This window comes from Gossypium arboreum, chromosome 4, assembly GCF_025698485.1.
Source record: "Gossypium arboreum isolate Shixiya-1 chromosome 4, ASM2569848v2, whole genome shotgun sequence".
Lineage (NCBI taxonomy): Eukaryota > Viridiplantae > Streptophyta > Magnoliopsida > Malvales > Malvaceae > Gossypium > Gossypium arboreum.
In genome coordinates, this window is record NC_069073.1 from 36,132,321 (window position 1) to 36,156,417 (window position 24,097).

Consider the following 24,097-nt stretch of genomic DNA (forward strand, 5'->3'; position numbering starts at 1 on the left):
TATCTTATGAAATTTCACTATGGGACCATTGGTAAAGGGGTGAGGTTGTAAAACCTCTAACTCGACTCTCATATATACACGTTTGTAGATTAGCATTCATCATTATCATAGCAATGCCATCATAGTTATACTATGCATTTCAGGTAGATTAACATGCATATTTATGTCATATAAACTTTCCGATTATCTCATCTAAACAAGTACAATAATACATACATTTTATGAAATTCGGGTCAATTTATTTATCACATTCACATAATAAAAATACGTCAAGCACGTAGTATCATAAGAATGTCAAACAATTACGGATAAGTTCATCACATAATAAATTTTCATTTTGTACATCATCATATATTCATCATAGATTTTTATTCATACCTTCGTGAGTCTCATTTCATCATAAGTGCACTTTACTAAGATACTTTAGCATCATTTCCAACATGGTCGGATGTAACTCAATTGGAGAGTATCTTTGCCTAAGCGAGATAGACCTCATTCGCGTTGAGAGACATCGCATTATCCCAGATTTTATGTGGAATGTATGGCTAGACTATCGCAAATGCTAGGTTAGCCTGAGAACCGACTAAATCATAGCTTTGATACCACTAACTGTAACACCCCTTACATGTGTCTGATGCCGAGATAAGGTACGAGACATTACTAGCCTTAAACATACACATACATGCACAAATCGAGCCATAAAATTTCTTTTAATTCAAACTTTTCAAACACATGAATGTTGTCACTTAATTGGGTATACGAAGCCCAATACATGCATCGGGATTGATTTGGGACTAAATCGAGAGCTCTAAGAAGTTTCAGGAAAAGTTGAAAAATTTTCCCAAGAAACAGGGTCACACGCCCGTGTGGACATAGGGACATGCCCGTGTGTCCTTGACACGCCCGTGTCCTCAGCTCGTCTAACTCTCTGTTTATGACTCCAGCATGCAAATCGAACCACACAACCGGGCCACATGCCCGTGTCTCCAGGCCGTGACCCTTGCACGGTTGAGACACACGGCTGTGTCTAAGCCCGTGTAGCCAACATTTAGGCTATTTTCAAAGCCTTCATGTTACTCTTAAACCCTTACAACCTTTTACATATTAAAACCACAAATCATGGCATCATTTTAGTGATTAAACACTATTTAATAAGATATATTCATAACATTAACATGTCCTCTTACAAGCAATGCATCTACTCATGTAAAATCAAGTCTATATCCCTTAATTCACATTCATAAGACTTGTCATTTTGATGATCACTTTTACCATTATACTATGGTTGTCCACTTATCCATCCAATACTCATGTTCAACCATTATCACATTGTTTTTATAACGTGCAATTACTACATGGCCATGACCACCTCAATTGGTCATAAAGCATACATCCAACACACATCTCATATGACCAACCATCCATGGCAACCAAACATAATCACATCATAAACATTAGACATAATATGAATAGCTAGATTTACAAACCAAAACCAATATGAGGCACATCTCTTGGCCATATACATATAAGTTAATATGAGCCAATACATTTGGCCAAAATCATAATAATACATACCATGAAACAAGATCCCTATACATGCCACTCACTTGAAAATTTTTAACATATGCTTCATTATTCCAAAGGTAGTAACTTGATAGTGTGATGCTACCTCTGACAATCTCTGCAACACCCTATCCCGCAACTGTCGCCGGAATAGGTAAGGGGCATTACTAGATAGACAGAACATCACAGATCAATACAAAATCATGAATATCACATAATATTAATGTATAAGCAATTCAACAATTCATCCCTTATGGAGGTCTCCAAGACCAAAGAAATACTTTTAGAAAAGGTCGGGATAAAACCGAACACATTCAGAATTTTAAAAACATAAAAAAATAATTTCAATTCTATTAAGGTCACATGTCCGTGTGACAAGGCTGTGTGCCTTACACAGGCAGCAGACAGACCCATGTGATCCAACTATGCCAAAATAGAGTATATATACTGACTTTTATACACGACCTGTAGACACGACAGTGTGCCATGGTCGTGTGATACTTAGCTAGCTACTGACTTAAGCCCATGACCATATGACACGCCCATGTGTCTTAACCGTGTAATCTTAAGAGGTTACTGCTTTGCATACACGGCCACAAGGCACGCCCATTTTTCCTGACCGTGTGGCACAATGCAGGCTTGGTTTAAGACAACTTGCCATCCCTTTTTGGGTCATTCCTACAAACAATATTAAACAACATTTCTACCAAAATTTTCAACCAATTCCATGCTCAAAACATGCTTCATTATAACTAAATTATCATCATTCAATAACCTACTCAAATTCATACCAAAACACATTAAAAATCTTATTACAACAATATGCCAAAATGCTTATTTCATAGCTCACTTATGGCACCTTCTAACTCATGCTTAAACTTACCATTTCCTCAACTTAGCACATTTCAAAATGACCATCACATACAAGGCCATATAACCATTACAAGTATACACAATTTGGCATCACAAACTATTTACCAAAACTAAGTACAAACATACCATTTGCTAGCCAATTCACATGGCATAACATATATACATATCAAAGCTTAAATACATAGACATTCTAGCCTATACATGCCATACTTAAAGATATTTACACTTTCAAAAGAATCGAAATAAGTTCGATAGTATGGTGACAATCCTCAACTATCCTCGAGCCTTCAGTAGCTACGATAATTGTAAAATAGACAAAGATCACACAGAGTAAGCTACAAAGAGCTTAGTAAGCCAAATACAATTAGTTTAACTATTAAAGCATATAAAGTAAAAATCAACAGCAAGAATTCATAGCCATTTCATAGAATAGTTCATGATCCTAACTATGCTCATTTGCTTGTATACATTTCATGTTTCATTTCCATGATTTCATACATACTTCGCATTCATTATTTCACAGAAATAGAGTCTTTCATATTCAGAAATTTAGTACGATACAAATGCACCGTATAGATTATACATTTCATATATTCATTCTCATATGTCATACTCTATCATCAGACAGTTTAGAAATGATACAGATATTCATAAACGGGTACAATACTGATGTCCCAAATGTGGTCTTACATGTAATTCAGTATATTCATTCTCATATGTCATAATCTAACCCAGACAGGGTCTCACACGAATTCAGATACGATGCCGATGTCCCAGACATGGCCTTACACGTAAATCTCAAATCAAAGCCTGTGTCCCAGACACGGTCTTATACGATATCTCAGATCGATGGCAACGTTCCTGTAGAAACATACAAAGCTTTTCAGATACTAGCATATTCTCGAAATTTACACGGAATTCATTCATCAGGCTCTCACAGCTGTCCAATAAAGATATAACTAGTACATACAACATTCAATCAATTTAACATGTAATTGTATTTTGACTTACCTCGTACAAATTTCAGATAGAAACGAGTCGACTATTCAACTATTTTGGACTTCCTTCGATCTAAGTCTGATTTTCTTTGTTCTTGATCTAATACAATTAAAATTCAACCATTCAATCATTCATTTCATTCAAAATAATCCATGAACACATATTTAGGGCACTTTGCATTTTAGCCCTTACAATTTCACACTTTGAAAATTTAGTCTATTTTTCACAAAATCACAAATATGAAAAATTCACCTAGACTATAGCTTGGCCGAATATACATATCTTTCATACAAGCCCAAATAACATATTTAATTTACAATTTAGTCCTTCAAAACCTCATTTTCACAAATTAGCCCAAATATCTCCATTGTATCAAAAATTCAAGAACAAAGCATGGTAATCTCACATATATCTTTCATAATCCATATAAGAACATTACAAAACTCATATAATCATCAATGGCACATTTCATAATCTTCAAGAAAAATAGAAATTCAGACATGGGTTTTGAAGAACACGAAGCAACGATCACAGAAACATAGAAATTATCAAAAACGGACCAAAGTACATACCTTAATCAACCAAATCAACGACCGAACCCTAGGATGGTCTTCTTCTTTCTATTTTCCTGATACAATCTGCTATATGCATGATAATAATGACCAAGTTCATGTTTTCATTTTATTATAACAACTTTAATAAATATTTTCCCATTTTTCCTTAGACTAATAAACATTAAAACTTACCAACTAGATGTCCATACTTGTCCACTAGTAACATAAATGGTAAATTTGACACGCAAGGACCCTCAGCTAAATAAGCCAAATCAAATAGACACTTTTAACATCTAGCACACAGCTTTTACCTTTTTCGTGATTGGGTCCTTTATCAATATTCAGTACGGAAACAGACAAATTAAATCACAGAAATTTCTTAGATGCAAATTCATTCATCATGGACACAGAAAATAATTTTAAAATATTTTTCAGACTCAGATTTGTGGCCCCGAGATCACTATTCTGACTAGGGTCTAAATTGGGCTGTCACAATTCTCCCCCTTAGGGATTTTTATCCCCGAAAATCTTACCGTTAAACAGATTTGAATATTGCTGTCTCATTGAATATTCAAGCTCCTACGTGGCCTCTTCAATGCCATGTCGATGTCACAATACTTTTACTAACGCAATATTCTTATTTCGCAATTCTTTAACCTCACGAGCTAAGATACAGATCGGCTTTTCTTCGTAAGTCATATCAGATTGGATTTCAATATCAAACGGGGAAATTTTCTAACTCAGATGGTAGCCTCAATCTATAAGCAACCGGTCCAACTTGCTTGATGATTTCATAGGTCTGATGAACCTCGGACTCAACTTGTCTTTTTTACCAAATCGGAACAGTTTCTTCCACAGAGATACTTTTAGAAACATTTTATCACCGATCTTAAATTTTATATCTTTTTATTTTAAATCCGCATAAGATTTCTGACAGAGGCAACTTTCAGACTATCCCGGATTACTTTCACTTTCTGTTCTATTTCTTTTATCAGATCAATACCGTAAATCTTATTCTCACTAAGCTCAGACTAGTATAACAGAGTTCTACACTTTCTACCGTATAAGGCTTAGTACGGTGTCATTTTAATGCTCGATTGAAAGTTATTATTATAAGCGAATTCAATCAAAGGTAGATATTGTTCCCACGTACCTTCAAACTCAATAATGCAACATCTCAACATATCCTCGAGTATCTGAATAATCTGCTCGGATTGACCATCCGTCTGCGGGTGAAAAGCAGTACTGAAGTGCAATTTTGTGCCCAAAGCCTCTTGCAATTTCTTCCAGAAACGCGAAGTGAATCGCGAATCTCTATCAGACACAATAGACATAGGCACACCATGCAATCTCACAATATCATGAACATATAACTCAGCTAATTTATCAACTGAGTAATCAAATTGAATTGGAATAAAATAAGCTGATTTCGTCAAACGATCAACTACAACCCAAATTGCGTCTTTCTTTCTCGAAGACAGGGGCAAACCCGAAACAAAATCCATGGTTACTCGATTCCACTTCCACTGAGGAATCATAATTGGTTGTAACAAACCAGATGGCACCTGATGCTTAGCTTTAACTTGCTGACAGATTAAACATCTCGAAACAAAGTCAGAAATATCTCTTTTCATTCTCGGCCACCAATATAGTTGTTTCAAATCGTTATGCACTTTCGTACTTCCCAGATGTACAGAAAATCTACTACTGTGAGCTTTACTCAAAATCGTCTGAATTAACTCTGGATTTCTTGGAACACAAAGTCTATTTCTGAATCTCAAAAAATCATAAACATCAACTCGGAATTCAGAATCACACTGAGCTTGTTTTGCTATTAATTTATCATCAAACTTCTGAGCCTCGCAGATCTATTGTGTAAACAAGGGTTTTGCTTTCAATTCGGCACAAACCAAGATATCATCATACACTGCTAAATGAGCGTTCATCGCATGCAACATAGACAATGATTTCAGACTCAGAGCATCCGCTACCACATTTGCTTTGCCCGGATGATAATCAGTAACCAGCTCGTAATCTTTTAACAGTTCTAACCGTCTTCTCTATTGCAGATTCAAATCTTTTTGCGTCATTAAATACTTCAGACTTTTATGATCAGAAAACACGTGACATTTCTCACCAAACAGATAGTGACGCCAGATCTTCAAGGCAAACACAATAGCAGCTAACTCGAGGTCGTGAGTCGGATAGTTCTTTTCAAGCGGCTTTAGTTGTCTCGAGGCATAAGCTATAACTTTTCCTTCTCGCATTAGAACACATCCCAGACCAATCAACGAAGCATCAGTATAAATCAAAAATTCTTTACCCAATTCAGGATGTACTAAAATCATAGCTTCAGTCAATAAAGCTCTCAACTGATCAAAGCTGTTCTGACACTTTTCAGACAACTCAAACTTCACATATTTCTAGAGAAATTTTGTCAACGGAGCCGCAATCATCGAGAAACCTTTTAAGAATCTTCTATAGTAACCAACAATTCCCAGAAAACTATGGACTTCAGATACATTCCTCGGAGGTTTCCAATCCAGAATAGCTAAAATTTTACTCGGGTCAACTCCGATACCAGAGGCTGATACAATATGACCCAAGAAACCAACTTCTCGCAACCAAAACTCACATTTACTAAACTTTTCATACAATTGTTTATCTTGCAGAATCTATAGCACTATTCTCAGATGTTCGACATGCTCAGATTCATCATGTGAATAAATCAATATTTCATCAATGAATGCCACAACAAATTGATCTAGATACAGTTTGAAAATTCTATTCATTAAATCCATAAAGACAGCAGGTGCATTTGTTAATCGAAAAGGCATAACTAAAAATTCATAATGCCCGTACCTTATTCTGAAAGTAATTTTTGGAATATTAGAGTCCTTTACTCACAATTAATAGTAACCTGATCTCATATCTATCTTTAAAAACATAGTAGCACCTTTCAATTTATCGAATAAGTCATCAATTCTGGGCAAAGGATATTTGTTCTTTATAGTCACTTTGTTAAGCTGACGGTAATCAATACATATTCTCATTGTGCTATCTTTCTTTTTAACAAATAGAACAAGAGCACCCCATGGTAAAAAGCTTGGTCTAGCAAATCCTTGATCGGTCAATTCTTGTAACTAAGACTTTAGTTCTTTTAGTTTGGTCGGAGCCATTCTGTATGGAGCTATCGAAATTGGGGTAGCACCAGGTACCAATTCAATGCCAAATTCTATTTCTCTAACTGGAGGTAATCCTAGAAGTTCTTCAGGAAACACATCAGGGAACTCACAGACAACAAGTACAGATTCAACTTTCTTATCATTCACTTTCGAGTCTAACACATAAGCTAAGTAGGCTTCACAGCATTTCTTCACATATTTTCATGATTTCATTACAGATATCCCGGCTGGTAGTCAATTCAGATCACTAGACTCAATTTGAATTATCTCATCATTCTTACACCTTAAATCAATGACTTTTCATTTGTAATTCACAATAGCATCGTGCAAAGTTAACTAGTCCATTCCCAGAATTATATCAAATTTGTCGAAAGGAAAAAACATCAGATCAGCAGGAAAACAGATATCTCGAATCAATAACGGACAATTCTTGCATACTTTATCAACCAAGACACTTTTGCCTAAGGGGTTCGATACTCTAATTACAAATTCAGTAGACTCTACAGGCAAAGTCTTACTGTGCACTAAATTCATACAGATATAAGAATGCGTTGATCCAGGGTCTATCAATGCAGTCACAGAAGTATCATAAAGAGTAAAAGCACCAGTAATCACATCTGGAGACCAGGCTTCCTCACGAGCTCGGATAGCATAGGCTCTGGCAAGTGCTCTGGCCTCAGATCTAACAACAGTATCCCTAGTAGCTCTTTGACCACCACTTGTATTTCCCGTATTTCTGGAAGGACTACCTCTAGCTGAGATGTTGCTCGGTCTCGGATTCTATACATTCTCTTGCTCAGCAGGTTCAGAACAATCTATTACAAAATGGTCCAAATATCCACATTAGAAATAGGCTCGGTCATTCTATCTACAATTTCCCGGATGTCTTTTATGACAATGTTTACATTCAGGTTTCTCAGATCAGACATTCTGGACACTTGCAACAAAAGTAACAGGAGCTTTGAAATTCGAATGCAATTTAGCTCGATCTCGATTCGAATGTCTTACATCAGCCTTTGAATGGCTATGATCATCTCGGAATTTCTTTGACACAAACTGAAATGATCTACTCGAAGATCTCTTTCTAACATCTCTAGCTTCAGAATCAGCTTTTCTTTTCTCTTTACATAATTCTTCAGCTTTACAAGCTCGCTCAACAAGCACTGCCATTTCTTTAATTTCCAAAATCCCAACTAACAGACGAATATCTTCGTTTAGTCCATCTTCAAAACTTTTGCACATTATTGCTTCATTTGATACGCATTCCCGAGCACACTGGATCAATCTCACAAATTTACATTCATATTCAGTAACAGACATTCGATATTGTTTAAGATTGAGAAACTCATTATATTTCTGATCGATGAATCTCTGACTAATATATTTCTTCCGAAATTCAGCTTGGAAGAAATCCCAAGTAACCCGTTCACTCGGAACCATAGATATTAAAGTTTTCCACTAATGGTACGCCGTATATATCAAAAGTGAAACGACACATTTTACACATTCCTTAGGATTCAAAGACATTTCATCAAACACTCGTATTGTATTCTCTTACCAGAATTCGGCTCTTTAGCATCATCATTCGTTGTAGCTCGGAACTCTTCAGCCCCATACTTTCTAATCTCATCAACTGGTGGTCTATTTAATTGAACCGGATTCACTGAGGGCATAACAAGAATTTGAGAAGGATTAACCGGGGGTGGAGGTTGTTGTACAACCGGATTGGTTCTAATGTATTAGATGAACCAACCATTCATCATCTGATAGAAGGCTTGTTTAGCCTTATCATCACGGCTACTCGTAGTCGGTCGAGAATTAGCTTTCACTGTCCCTTGCGCGGGAGTAGGGCATTGCTTTCAACATCGTCAGCTATAGCTCTATCGGGATCCATTTGCTATATAAAAGCACATTTCAATGTCAGGATTGATCACACTATCACAGTTTCAGATATATGGCATGTATAGCTAGACTCACATACACTATGGTAGTCCTAGAACTGACTAAACCATGCTCTGATTCTAATAAAATGTAACACCTCTATCCTGTAACCGTCCCGGACTAGGTAAGGGGCATTACCAGACAGACAGAACATCACAGATCATTATAGAATCACGGATATCACATAATATTAATGCATAAGCAATTCAACAATTCATCCCTTATGGAGGTCTCCAAGACCTAAAACACACTTTTAGAAAAAGTCGGGACTAAATCGAACACATTTAGAATTTTCAAAACTTAGAAAAAATTTCAATTCTATTGAGGTCACACGTCCGTATGACCAGGCTGTGTGCCTTACACGGGCACCAAACACACCCATGTGATCTAGCCGTGCCAAAACAAAGTATATATACTGACTTTTACACACGACCAACAGACACGGTCGTGTGCCATAGTCATGTGATACTTAGCTAGCTACTGACTTAAGCCCATGACCATATGACACGCCCATGTGTCTTAACCGTGTAATCTTAAGAGGTTACTGCTTTGCATACACGGCCACAAGGCACGCCCATTTTCCCTGACCGTGTGGCACAATGCAGGCTTGGTTTAAGCCAACTTGCCATCCCTTTTTGGGTCATTCCTACCAACAATATTAAACAACATTTATACCAAAATATTCAACCAATTCCATGCTCAAAACATGCTTCATTATAACTAAACCATCATCATCCAATAACCTATTCAAATTTATACCAAAACACATTAAAAATCTTATTACAACAATATGCCAAATTGCTCATTTCATAGCTCACTTATGGCACCTTCTAACTCATGCTTAAACTTACCATTTCCTCAACTTGGCACATTTCAAAATGACCATCACATACAAGGCCATATAACCATTACAAGTATACACAATTTGGCATCACAAACCATTTACCAAAACTAAGTACAAACATACCATTTGCTAGCCAATTATCATGGAATAACATATATACATATCAAAGCTTAAATACATAGACATTCTAGCCTATACATGCCATACTTAAAAATATTTACACTTTCAAAAGTACCAAAATAAGCTCGATAGTATGGTGACAATCCTCAACTATCCCCGAGCCTTCAGTAGCTACGATAACTGTAAAACAGACAGAAATCACACAGAGTAATCCACAAAGAGCTAAGTAAGCCAAATACAATTGGTTTAACTATTAAAGCATATAAAGTACAATTCAACAACAAGAATTCATAGCCATTTCATGGAATAGTTCATGAGCCTAACTATGCTCATTTGCTTGTATACATGTCGTGTTTCATTTTAATGATTTCGTACATACTTCGCGTTCATTATTTCACAGAAACAGAGTCATTCATATTTAGAAATTTAGTACGATATAAATGTACCTGTATAGATTATACATTTCATATATTCATTCCATATGTCGTATTCTATCATCAGACGGTTTAGAAACGATACAGATACTCATAAATAGGTATAATGTCGACGTCCCAGACATGGTCTTACATGTAATTCAGTATCGATGCCTCTGTCCCAGACAGGGTCTTACACGAATTCAGATACGATGCCGATGTCCCAGACATGGTCTTACACATAAATCTCAAATCGAAGCCTGTTTCCCAGACACGGTCTTATACGATATCTCATATCGATGACAACGTTCCTTTATAAACATACAGAGCTTTTTAGATACTAGCATATTATTAGAATTTACTCGGAATTCATTCATTAGGCTCTCACAGCCGTCCGATACAGATTATGACAAGTATATACAACATTCAATCAATTTAACACGTAATTGTATTTTGACTAACCTCGTATAAATTTCGGACGAAAACGAGTAGATTATTAAACTATTTTGGACTTCCCCCGATCTAAGTCTGATTTTCTTTGTTCTTGATCTAATACAGTTCAAATCAACCATTCAATCATTCATTTCATTCAAAATAATCCATGAACACATATTTAGGGCACTTTGCATTTTAGCCCTTACATTATCACACTTTGATAATTTAGTCCATTTTTCACAAAATCACAAATATGAAAAATTCACCAAGACTTTAGCTTGGCTGAATATACATATCTTCTATACAAGCCCAAATAACATATTTAATTCACAATTTAGTCCTTCAAAACCTTATTTTCACAAATTAGCCCAAATATCTCTATTCCATAAAAAATTCAAGAACAAAGCATGATAATCTCACATATATCTTTCATAATCCATATAAAAACATTACAAAACTCATATAATCATCAATGGCACATTTCATAATCTTCAACAGAACCATAAATTCAGACATGGGTTTTGAAGAACACGAAGCAACGATTACAGAAACCTAGAAATTATCAAAAATAGACCAAAGTACATACCTTAATCAACCAAATCAATGACTGAACCCTAGGATGGTCTTCTTCTTTCTATTTTCATGATACAATCAGCTATATGCATGATAATAATAGCCAATTTCATGTTTTCATTTTATTATAACAACTTTAATAAACATTTTCCCATTTTTCCCTTGAGTAATAAACATTAAAACTTACCAACTAAATGTCCATACTTGTCCACTATTAACATAAATGGTAAATTTGACATGCAAGGACCCTTACTTAAATAAGCCAAATCAAATAGGCACTTTTAACATCTAGCACATAGTTTCACCTTTTTCGCGATTGGGTCCTTTTTCAATATTTAGTACGGAAACAAACAAATTAAACCACAGAAATTTCAGATATGTAAATTCATTCATTATGGACACAGAAAATAATTTTAAAATATTTTTCATATTCAGATTTGTGGTCCCGAAACCACTACTCTGACTAGGGTCTAAACCGGGCTATTACAATCTCTAACCCCTAGCGGACCTGACAACACTAAAGAAATGGAGAGGAGGGAGTGAGCTTAAAGCTTAGTATGTCCATATGAAAATAATGAACAATATGCCAACATGCTTCTCAAGGTAATACAACCATATTTTCATTTTTACTTATGTTCTAGCCAAGTTGTTTTCTCGAGTCATAGTTACTTAATAATTTATATCTGGAGCTACAGAATTCCAAATTAATATCCACTAATTTTCCCTGAAAATAGACTCACATACATTCTCACCATAAAGTTTTTAGAATTTTTGGTCTAGCCAATAAGTACAGTTTATTCCTTAAAGTTACCCCTTTTTCACTGTTAGATAGTTCTGACCCCTCCTCACTAAAAATTAATTATCTTGTAATATGGGACTTGGATGACATTCTAAGCATATAAATTATAACCCATAAATATTTTTCTAAAATTTCCAATGATTTTCTCAAATCGGAACAGGGGATTTAAAAATCATTCTAACTCTGTATCATAACATTTTAAATATTTCATAATATGAAACTCTTTTGCTTACACTGTTTCTTCTATATGAAACTAGACTCATGAAGCTTTAATTTCATATTTTATTCAGCTTCTAACATAATTTCCACAATTTTTGGTTGATTTTCAAACTCATCCAACTGCTGTTGTCCAACATTGTTTTAGTACAATATAATGATAACTATCATAAGTTCACTTTCGACTAATCATGAACTCGCCATTTCATGAATTCCATATTCAAATACAAAATATAAGTTAACATGATATTGCAACAAAATTTATAGTCATAATTCATATATCTTAGCTCACCAATGTCTCAACATTTCAAAGTCTCAATAACCATAAGCTTAGTCTACATAGTTGCACTCATCGTAATATATCATATACCCATACCTCTTTAACAAGCCCTCATTGGGATTTTTATCACATCTATTGCATTACTCGTTGAACCCTCGAAATACTATTGGGTACGTGAAAAACTTGCACATAAGTGCCACATATACATACGTAGCCAAAGCTACCACATAACATGCAACGCTTACAATAGAGCTACTCACGGGTTTGCTCATAAAAGCTATCAGTCAAGGTGTAGCCACACGGGCTGCTCATACAAGCTGTCAGGTATCCGACCAATTCAGGGTTCACCTAGCCACCGGCGGGACACACAAGACCATTACCCGATACCCAATTACATGTATCGCATCCATTATGAACTCAGAGCAATTCAACAAGTTCGGATGCTTGCATCCATAGTGAAATCGAACCAACTCAACGAGTTTAGATGCCTCATATATATCACGAACTTGGACTAACTCAACAAGTTCAGATTTCTAAATTCCTAGTCACATGGCACTTGTATCCTAGACTATTCTTAAGGTTCAGACAATATTTTTTGATACCCCATCTCTGTCGAACTTACTCAAAGTGTCGATCTCACTATCCATAGTATCCATAGCATAATAAGGCACAACTCAAATAGCAAATAAGCTTTTAAGAATTTACATAACATATGTCACATATTGCATATATCGCTTGTCATGGATCATTATTTTCTTGCCTTTCATGTAATATTCTTCCATGTCATATATCCACATCATATACACCATTTCATCAACTTCCCAATATATATTAAATCATACAATATATGTAATAATAGTAAAGGATTATAATTCAAACATAACATTGCACTATTATTATCATATAGACTTACCTCGAATGTAAATTTCGTCCAATTACTCCATTTTAGTCCATAACCTCGTACTTTTTTATTCAAGCCCAAATCTTGATTTTCTTGATCTAACATGATTAAATTCACTCATTTAATCATTACATTAATCAATACATTTTATACATCACATTTTGGCAAAATGACCATTTTCCCCTAGACTTTCACAATTTTACAATTTTACCCCTAGGCTCATAAATCAATTTTTATCGAATTTCCTCACAACCCAAGCCCCGAATTCTTTTTATACTAGAAGCAGCCCACAATTTCAATTATTTGACACAATTTCCATCTATTTAACAAACTTTACAAAGTAGCCCATATTAGGTGTTTTCATGAAAATCCTTCCACAAAACTTGTTTATTACACAACCAAGACTCATTTTCTTCTATAAAAATTTAGAAAACAACATAAATGCTTTCATGGAAAAGCCCTAGACTTTCAACCATTTTGCAAAAAAGTCCCCCCATTAGCTAGGTCATGCTACAAGGGTATAAAAAATGTAAAAATCATCAAGAAAAGTCATCAAAATCACTTAATTGTGAGGGTTAGAAGTTGCTGAAATTTTCAAGCTTCCATGGTCATTTTCTTGGGTAAAAATCGGTGGAGAAGAAAGAGAAAAATAAAAAGATGATAGCCCTTTTCTTTTTGTTTATTTTATTACAAAGTATGCCACCAACCTTTGACCATTTTAATATCCTTGTCTCCATGGCTGGCCATCTTTCCCCAAATAGCCTATTTGCATTTTAAAGACCTCTAATTTTGGTTCTCTAGCTATTTAACATATTTGGGTGGTAAAACAAAACTTTTTCCTTTTATGCAATTTAGTCCTTTTTCGCAATTAAGCTCACAAACACTAAAATTAATTCACCAAAATTTCCATGCACTCATATAATCATGCTATAATACATAAAATAATACTAAAATAATTTATTGACCTCAGATTTGTGGTTTCGAAACCATTGTTCTGACTAGGCCCAAAATCGGGCTATTACAATGAATGTTTTTTAAATGGTTAGGCCCGAAATCCAGCTGTTACAATGAATTTTTTTTGAATGGTTTAAATTAAGTTTAAAATTGTAAATTGTTTAAAATGCGAATATTAATAAAAAAAACCATTTTATTCATCATCTTCCACCTATATTGCCGAAATTGAGGAAAGAAATACAGTTTTGAATGCTCAAAAACATTCGACACTTGTGTGGCTTAATTATGGTATGTTTTTTGCTCAGTTTTTGATGATTTCTACATTTTTGTGATCGTTGCTTTGAGTACTAGCTGGTCCATGCCTAATTTTGGAATGTGTGGTTGATTTTGAAAGTTGTCATTAATGAATGCTTGAGTTTTTGAATCTTTGATGATGAATAATGAAAGCTTGGTGTTTGATATACATGTTTTCTAAAGTGATTTTGAGTAAAAATACATATTAGGGATTAATTTGTGAAAATATGAAAATGTGTGATTAAAGGTGTGAATAAATGAAAGATATGGGCTACTAGAGACTATATGAAAATTTGGTTAAGCATGAGAAATGTGAAATTATGTGTATTTTTTGATTTTATGATATAGGGACTAAAATGTCAAAATGTGAAATTTCAAGGGCTAAAGTGTAAAATGCCCTAATTATGTGTCTGTGGATTGAAATGAATAAATGTGTGATTAAATGAGTTAATTTTGAATTCATATAGATTGAGAAAGAAAGGAATCGAATTTAGATCGAGGAAAATCGAAGGTTATAGAATAATCGACCCGATTCATCCATTCTAAGTACGAGGTAAGTTCATATGTGATAAATGAAGTTACAATTATGTTTTTAATCCTTTAATAATGCATAAATTGTATATTTGTGACTACAATTGTGTACGACGACGAGTCTACGATGTTTGGCACTTAGTGTGTGTTTCAAGATAGCTTCAGCTATACACAGTACTTAGTGTGTGAATTGAAATAGCTTTGGTTTATGTGGCACTATGTGTGCGATACCGAGATATCTTCGGTTCAATGTGTTGGCACTAAGTGTGCAATAGCTTTATAGTTTCGGCTAAACATTTATGCGCAAAGTGTGCAAGTTCTTAAAGCATTGAAAGATTTTTGAATGATATAACGTATTGAACAAAGAGGTGAGGATGAAATAAATAAATACAGGAAAGTACAGGTACGTACAATACCTATGTGGTAGTTGATACTATGTGTATGAAGCTTGATGAAATGATATATACATGATAAATGGTTATGGACTAGAATTGAATGAAGAGATGAGAACTATTAAGTGTTTATTAGGTGATGATTTAGATAATATGAACTGTTGAGTATTTTTGGTACGAACTTACTAAGCTATGAAGCTTACTGTGTTTTATTTGTCTGTGTTTTATAGATTACTAAAGCTAGTGCGGACTTGGGGATCGTCGGGAATACGTGTAACATCCCTAACTGTATCTGTCACCGGGCTAGGGTTAAAAGGCATTACTAGACATATCGAAACATTTCGCCTTCATTTCACAAACATCATAGCATCATAGTCAAACATCAACATAAAGTCCCTTTCTTAGGTCAACAAGACCTTAAACATGCTTTAGAAAGAGGTCAGGACTAAACTAAGCAGATACAAAATTTTTAAAACTTAAACATTTTTTTCTAATTTACAAAGGTCACACGCCCATATGAATAGGCCGTGTGCCTTCCACGGCATTAGACACGCCCATGTGTCTAGGCCAGGGAAAAACAGAGCATACATACTAACTTGCCCGCATGGCCACAAGACACGCTCGCATGCTTGGCCGTGTGAAAATTAGGGAGCTACTGACTTGGATCACACGGCCGACCAAATGCCTATGTGCCAGCCCGTGTTCCACATACGACCGATAGACACACCCGTGTGTCTAGACCGTGTCAAAACTGTAGTGTATACTGACTTTAAATTGTAGGGTACCCTAGGGGACACACGGCCATGTAGCGTAACTGTGTGTCGCACGCGGTTGAGACACACGCTCGTGTCTCTGCCCATGTTGACGAAAATAGGCCATTTGCAAGGCCAACTTGCCACCTTAATTTTGGGTACTTCCTACAAGATCTAAACCAAAACATTTCATACCAAATTCCAACTAATACATAACCAAAACGTACATCATTCATGCCAAATCATAAGCCAAAGTCATACCAAAACATATGATTCACAATCTCAATTTATTTCATTCATTCACATGATTAAATCTTACCAAATTCCAAAATAGGCACATACCACAACTTACCAAAATGACCAATTCTATTAGCCATTCATGAACACATTGTATTGACCATATTCAATCACATAGCTTATACTCAAAAGTCATTCATAAACACAACCAAAACAAAGCCATATTGCATGGCTAGATATACACATTATGTAACAATCCAGTTTAGACCCTAGTCGAAATAGTGGTTTCGGGACCACAAATTTGAGTCAAAAAAATATTTAAATATTATTTTTTGTGCTTATTATATGTGAATTAGTATGTGTGAAAAGTTTGTACGAAAATTTTATCATTTGTGTGTTTAATTTGTTAAAAGGACCTAATTGCATAAATGTAAAAGTCTCTTGCTGCTTGTTATAGTGCTTAATTGATTTGTCTTATTAAATATGAGGTCCTTATGTTGTTATTATGCCATTTGCATGGTAAGTGGACTATTCTAGACATGAATTAAATGAGTTTTACGTTTTATCATTAAGGTTATATAAGTAACTTAGTATTTAAGTTAGTATAATTAAAACAAAACATAAAAATTAGGCCATTTTATATTCATGTTAGATGAATATATCAAAGAAAAATAAAGAAAAAGGATTCCTAGGGTTCGGCTTTGATTCTCGTTGATTAAGGTAAGAGTTTTGTTTCGTTTTCGATAATTACTATGTTTTTGTGATCATTGCTTTGTGTTTTGCTAAGCCCATGCCTCAATTTTTGATTTTATTGATGATTTTGTGTTGAGCCATTGATGAAACTATGAGTTTTATTAAGTTTGATGATAGTAAATGAAAGATATGTGTTAGGTTAGTATATTTTGTCTTTGAATTTTTGATGAATTTGAGTAATTTGGGCTAATTTGTAAAAATGAGATTTTAAGGGACTAAAATGTGAAATAAATGAAATATATGGACTTTTATGAACTCCATAAAAATTCGGCTAAGCATGTGTAAAAGGAAATTATGTGTATTTTGTGATTTTGTGAAATATGAACGAAATTGTCAAAATATGAAAAATTCGGCTAAGCATGTGTTTTTGGATTGATTTGAATGAATATGAGTTTGAAAAAGTTAAATTTGAATTTATATAGATCAAGACCAAAAGAAAACGAAATTAGATCGGGGAAAGTCAAAAGTCTCGATTCCGTTTGTTCGAATCCGTACTAGGTAAGTCGATATACAAATAAATGTGTTTAAATTGATTTATTCATGTATATATGTCATTGTCTTGTGATGAATGATAATATGAGGGCTGAATATGAGATATTGGAGAAAGTATCGACAAAGTTTCGACATCTGAAAGTCTCGTACGAGCCTTAGGAATAGTATAGGATACATATGTCATGACATAGGATCCGATATGTGTTATCGTGTAAGACCACATCTGGGACATTGGCATCGACTTATAATTTACGCGTAAGACCACGTCTAGGATGTTGGTATCGTATTTGATTTCATGTAAGACCCTGTCTAGGATAGTGGCATCGATATTTGATTACATGTAAGACCACGTCTAGGACGTTGGCATTGTACGAGCTTTCCGAGCTATCCGCTTGTCCTTATGATTCCAAATGGTTCAACGAGCATTCCAAGAAAATGAACTATTATGTGAACATGTATTCGATTCAGGTACATTTGAATTGAGTATCATATTTGATGATGAAAGGTAAGTATATGTACCTTTGTGAAGATATGGTATAATTATGAAAAAATATGTTATTTGAGTAAATAGATTGGAAATATGTGATTTGTATGTGAACTATGAGGTGTATGTTAGCATCTTGTCCATGAAATATATGTATTTTATGATATGTATATGGTTAAGTTGATAAGGTTATTTGTATATGACTTACTAATCTTTTGAAAGCTTACTTTGTGTATGGTTGTATTGTTTTATAGATATCGTAGCTATCGCGAGCTCGGGGATCGTCAAGGATTGTCACCACACTATCAAACCTTAATTTGGTACCTTTTGAAAATGTATATTAAAGTATGGCAAGTATAAGCTAGAAGTAATTAGATTATGTTTTGTGATATGTATATATTTAGCCATGTGATATGGCTTGGTTTTGGTCTGATTTTGATATATGATATGTGATACAAATTATGCTTATGTGATGTGTTCATTAATGGCCAAGTGAATTGATTAATTTAGTAAATTTTAGTGTGTGCTCATTTAAGGATTTGATAAGATTTTGATATGAGAATGAATGAATTAAAAAGAGGTTATGAAACAAATGATTAGATGTAACACCCCGATCCCGAGACCATCACCGGTGTCGGACACGAGGGGTTAACAAGTCAAGTCCACATATTTTGCCCACCAATTTGACATTTCCAGTCGGGCTGGAAAACTGCGTCACTGTCGACTTAAAAATCATATCTTGAGTTTCAAAACTCGGAAACTGGTTTCGTAAATTTTCCCTAAATTTAGACTCATATATCCATCCATGGATTTATTTCTAGAATTTTTGGTCGGGCCAATTGGTACAGTTTATTAGTTAAAGTCACCCCTGTTACAGGGATCGACTGCTCTGACCTTCGCACGTTACAACTTGAATATCTCTCTGTACAGGGCTTTAATACTGGTGACGTTTGTTTCTAATGAAACTAGACTAAAAATGGAATCTGAAAATATAAGGAATCACTCATAATTATTTCTGGATAATTTATAGTAAATTTTTAAAGTTGCGACAGGGGACCCAGAAACCATTCTGGCCCTGTCTCACAATAGCTTTAATATCTCTTAACAAGTAACTCCTATGACCATTTCGTTTCTTCCATATGAAAATAGACTCATCAAGGTTCATGTACATAGCTGATTCACTATTTAATACCATTCCTACAAATTTTGTGATTTTTCACATTCACGTTACTGCAGCTGGCAGCATCTGTTTTAAGGTAGGTCTTACCTATTTTGTAGTCTCCATGAACCAACTAGTCTTGCCATACATAGGTCCACATATGATCATTTTAACCATGCCAATGGCTGATCATGTGACCAACATTCCCATTTCAATTCATAGTCACATCATGACACCATATATATATATACAAACCATAAATAGTCTAAGTTCATTCTTCACTTTTACGAGCCGTTTTGCATGGCCGTACATATACATCACCACATTTTTAAACCAACAAGGGTAGTCCTATACATGCCATTTCAAAGTTCAAACAAAATTTATACCAAAATAGAGGCGTTGATAGTGTGGATGACTTGACTTTATTGATCCTGAATCCGATTGCTATCGGCGAAATCTATAAAACAGAGAGCCAAAGTAACGGGTAAGCATTTTATGCTTAGTAAGTCTCAAGGAATATAATCAACTCTAATTACAGCAATACATTCACATAGCCAAATGCATCATTTCATTAATACACATTCTTACTTCACACTTCATCATTATATACTTTCACAAAGTATCAATCAAGTCAATAACTGAAATTCATTAGTCGATTGAGCGAATGTTGCTCAAAGCGTGTCGACTTTCAATGCACATATAAACGTACCTTATTCTTTGGGCTTTTCGGTGTACTAATTGAATTTATTACAGCAACCAACACTCACCTCCAGCCCAAGATTCTTGAATATAACCGGATATAACCATGTGCACAAATGCCTTGGTCTTAGCCGGATAGAATGACTTCATACGAATGCCTTGGTCTTAGCCGGATATAGTCACTTGCACAATTGCCTTGGTCTTAACCGGATATAATTTCAACATAATTGTCTTGGGCTTAGCCGGATATCATTCAATTTCTCATGTACACATACATCAATAATCATTGGACATACATATTTCATTTTAGTTACTAAGGCTCAAACGCAAATATAATCACAAGCATATTCGCCTTCGGACTTAGCCGGGTAGAATTCAAATGCTCATACACACATAATCAATAATCAATACACATCCATACTTTGTTTCACATAATTCAAGTAGGGTCACTTCTTGAGGACTTACCTCGGATGTTGTCGAGCGGCTTTTTCGGCTATTCGATCACTTTCTCCTTCCCTTGTCCAATTGTGGCCCTCTAAGCTCTTGAGCTAATTCAAACAAATTCAATTTATTAAAACCTCATTGTGCTAGCTTATGGCGAATATGACAAGGAGTTTAAATGGTCATATGGCCACCCTTTAGCTTGAATACACAATGGTCATGCACATTTTATACTACATCAAGCAATTCAATACAATTTATTCGAGCATCAAGGAAATGCTAAGGCCTTCAATAGGCTACCCAAGGCGAATATTCATGTACATGTTGAGGCCAATTATGCACTTAATACCTCACAAAAACAGCATGCATTTTACTAGTTAATGCTTTGCATATTGTGGCTCAAAACTTATAATATAGCATCAAGCACTTATATGTGTGCTAGGCGAATTGTGCTTGCAATTTCACAATTATTCTTCAACATCTTCTTCTTTAAACAAACTTATTCATCACTTCCTTCATAACCAAAACATCATGTGCAAACATATATATACATATATGAGCATGGCGAATTTCAAGGTGTCCATAGCCATCCAAAACACAATTTTTAACTAACATGCAAGAAGCATGAACCATGCTCATGAATGCATCATGGCGAATATGACAATCATGCTCCTTTTCAACTTCAATCATGATAAAACAAAAGAAAACTCAAAATCTTACTCAAGAGTAGACAATCCATCATTGCATGCATCATCATCAAGCTTCACACTTAGCATGCAATGGCTTTATCACCATAACAACTTTGGCCAAATACCATTTCCATGGCATAACAAAGATTTGAGCCATGGCTAACATGCACATCAAGTTAGCAACCAAAACATGCATGAAACTCCCAACACAACCTCATACATACCTTAATCTTGATGCAAATTTAGCCAAATCTCCTTCTAGATCTCTTCTAAACAAAGGAAATGAAGCAAAATCCTTCTTCCTCTTAGTATTTTCGGCCAAAAGGAGAGAGCAAGCATGAACAAATTTTTTGTTTTCTCTTCTTGGTTGCTGCAATGGGGGATGCTACTCTCTCACACACATTTTTTTTTTCATTCTTTTCTCACCCATGCTTAGTTGTTTATTATTTCTAACATCATCCATTAGTAAAACATGTTGGGAACATGTTTCCCCTTGCCCATAATTTGTCATGGCCGGCCATCCACCTTAGGGAATGGGATAATTGACATGCAACTCCATTTATTTCACTTCATGCATTATTAGGCCACTTAAAAATACACCTATCACATTTTCAAGTCCTAGCACATGGGTCCTTTCTTATAAATTTGCACCTAATTAATAAAAATCGAGACACGAAATATTTACGCATACAAATTCCACATACAATAAGCACGGAATATAACACCTAATTATTCTTGTGACTCGGTTTCGTGGTCCCGAAACCACTCTCCGACTAGGGTCACATTAGGGGTGTCACAACTCTCCCCCACTTAAGAGATTTTCGTCCCCGAAAATCTTACCGGCAAATAGGTTTGGATATCGCTCTTTCATAGAGTTCTCGGTCTCCCAAGTAGCTTCTTCTATCCCGTGCTTGAGCCATAACACTTTCACTAGCGGAACTCGCTTGTTTCGCAACTCTTTCACTTCTCGTGATAGGATACGAATCGGTTCTTCCTCATAACTCATATTAGCTTGAATTTCAATTTCTGATGGACTAATCACGTGCGATGGATCGGATCTATAGCGTCGAAGCATCGAAACGTGAAAGGCATCGTGAACCTTTTGAGTTCGGGGCAAAATCAAGCGATATGCCACCTGGACCGACTCGCTCGGATATCTCATATGGCCCAATGAACCTCGGGCTCGGCTTGCCCTTACGGCCGAATCGAGTATCTTTTTCCAAGCGATACCTTGAGAAACACTTTATCATCCACGATACTCGATATCCTTACGCTTCAGATCCGCGTCGACTTCGACGATCGGAGGCTATCTTGAGACTTTCACGGATTACTTTCACTTTCATTCAGCATCTCTAATCAAATCCACCCGAAAATCTTGCTTTCACCGAGCTCGGTCCAAAACAATGGTGTACGGCATTTACGACCGTACAAGGCCTCGTAGGGTGCCATCTTAATACTTGATTGAAAATTTGTTGTTGTAAGCGAATTCAATCAACGGCAAATACCGTTCCCATGAACCACTAAACTCGAGGACGCAACATCTTAACATATCCTCAAGTATCTGAATTATCCGCTCGGAGTGACCATCGGTTTGGGGGTGAAAGGCGGTGCTGAAATGCAACTTGGTACCCAAAGCTTCTTGAAACTTTTTCCAAAATCGTGAGGTAAATCTCGGGTCTCTATCCGACACGATGGAAATAGGCACCCCGTGTAATCTCACAATCTAAGAAACGTACAATTCGGCTAATTTGTCCATTGAAAAATCCGTACGTACAGGGACAAAGTGAGCCGACTTAGTCAATCTATCAACCACGACCCAAACCGCATCCTTCTTACTCGTTGACAATGGCAGTCCGGATACAAAGTCCATTGTGACTCGATCCCATTTCCACTCGGGTATCGTGATTGGCTGAAGTAATCCTGAAGGCACCTGATGTTCCGCTTTCACTTGTTGGCATATTAAACATCTCGAAACAAAGTCGGAGATGTCTCGTTTCATACCATGCCACCAAAACCGACGTTTCAAATCATTGTACATCTTCGTACTCCCCGGGTGGATTGCCATTCGGCTACAATGGGCTTCATTCAGAATTATCGAAATGAGTTCAATTCTTTGGAACACATGACGACTTTTGAACCTCAAACAATCGACATCGTCGATTTGAAACTCAGTCCTTGTTTGAACACACTCGGCCCGTTTGCAACCAACTCATCGTCGACTTTACGAGCTTCTCGAATTTGGTGTGTCAACAGTGGTTTGGCTTTCAATTTGGCTACTAACACACTATCGGATTGGACGAGACAAGTGCACGTTCATCGCTCAGTAAGCGAATAATGATTTACGACTCAAGGCATCCGCAACCACATTCGCCTTTCCGGGTGATAGTCAATGATCAGCTCATAATCCTTTAACACTCGAGCCAACGTCTTTGTCGCAGATTTAAGTCTCTTTGGGTCATCAAATATTTGAGACTTTTGTGATCCGAGTATACATGGCACCTTTCACCAAATAAGTAATGTCGCC